A 1,614-nucleotide genomic window follows, 5' to 3' on the forward strand; every position below is an offset into this window, starting at 1 on the left:
TTTTCCATTTTGTGGTGATACCAACCTTCTTCTCCACATCTTCCACCCTTTCCGACAGATACTTGATCTCCTTAAGGCACGTCCCAAACCCTTCCCTCATGGCATCAACTATGTCCTTGAACATGGTTTTAATATCATCTTTAGTCAACCCACCAACAGTCGTATGAACCTCTTCACTAGCCTCTGCAGCTGCCTCTTCACTAGCCTCTGCAGCTGCCTCTTCACTAGCCTCTGCAGCTGCCTCTTCACTAGCCTCTGCAGCTGCCTCTTCACTAGCCTCTGCAGCTGCCTCTTCACTAGCCTCTGCAGCTGCCTCTTCACTAGCCTCTGCAGCTGCCTCTTCACTAGCCTCTGCAGCTGCCTCTTCACTAGCCTCTGCAGCTGCCTCTTCACTAGCCATTGAAGCTGCCTCTTCACTAGCCTCTTCACTAGCCTCTTTACGAGCTTTCTTCCAAGGTCCTGGACTGTCTTCCTTCACCACCTTTTTCTTCGCTGGACTCACAACCGCCGGCTTTGTATTGACCTAAGTACCGGTGATTTCCCAGCAATCCATGGTCCACTTCCACGGTTTCTTCACAAACATGAGTTTAATTATGTTCTCCGCGGGGGTGTCCTCAACATCAAACCCCCATTTTGGAAACATTTCACCAATGTCCTTCTGAACAAAGTTGATCATTTGGGAGAGGATTACAATAATTAGCACCCAATTCCGGCAGAGCTGTGTACACCCTGACCTGGAGAGCTTGTGCAAACCCATTAATAGTGTAACAACTCAAAATATCTCTGCCCTTCACAAAGTCCATCAGCACCTTAAACGCGACTCTCCCCATGGATAATTCTCAAACCGTTCTAGCTCCATCACTAGCCTTGCCAGACTAACCCGTGTAGGGGTTGAATACTTTCTCCCTTCAATGTATCCAGTGAAGATGGCAAGGTACGCGAGCCGCTTGCGATCATCCCGAGACCACCCTTCGCATCTCTCAAATGCTGCTATTATCTCCTGAGTAGATGGCCCAGTTTCGACATGAACTCTTCAACATCTCCCAGAAAGAAGTCAACTACTTTGTAACAACACAGTGATGTCTCTCAAGGTCCTCGATGTACTCGCAGTTTAGACCAGTGAGGTTTTTAAACTCTAACAGTGAAAACCTCACAGGTTCTGGACCAACGAGACTCCACAGCTCATACTTCTTCTTTATGTCCACCTGGAAACCGAGCATGTAGTGAATCAGCCTTGAAGTCCAATTAAATCCCAGCTCATGGAACTTGATGAAAACTCCCAACTTCGACTCCTAAATATTCGTCATCATGAATAGCTTTCTTTAAAGCAGTATGCAACGTCCAACAAGTGTGATACAAAATGCTATGCACTGCGGGGGGCTTTTCCCCTAATGTATGTATCCTACCGGGGAGTTCTGGTATATCCATTTATTTTCCTGAAAAACAATCAAAGACAACCATCTCAAAACAATCAAAGAGTTATAATTAAGTCAACCATCTCAAAACAATCAAAGAATTATAATTAAGTCTCCAGACAACTTAATTATAAGTCTTCCAAGACTTCCAGTATAACATTTTAAAGCCCCTCAATCAATCACTCGACAGTAAGAGATA

The sequence above is a fragment of the Brassica oleracea genome, chromosome C3 (genome assembly GCF_000695525.1).
Source record: "Brassica oleracea var. oleracea cultivar TO1000 chromosome C3, BOL, whole genome shotgun sequence".
In the NCBI taxonomy this organism is placed as follows: domain Eukaryota; kingdom Viridiplantae; phylum Streptophyta; class Magnoliopsida; order Brassicales; family Brassicaceae; genus Brassica; species Brassica oleracea.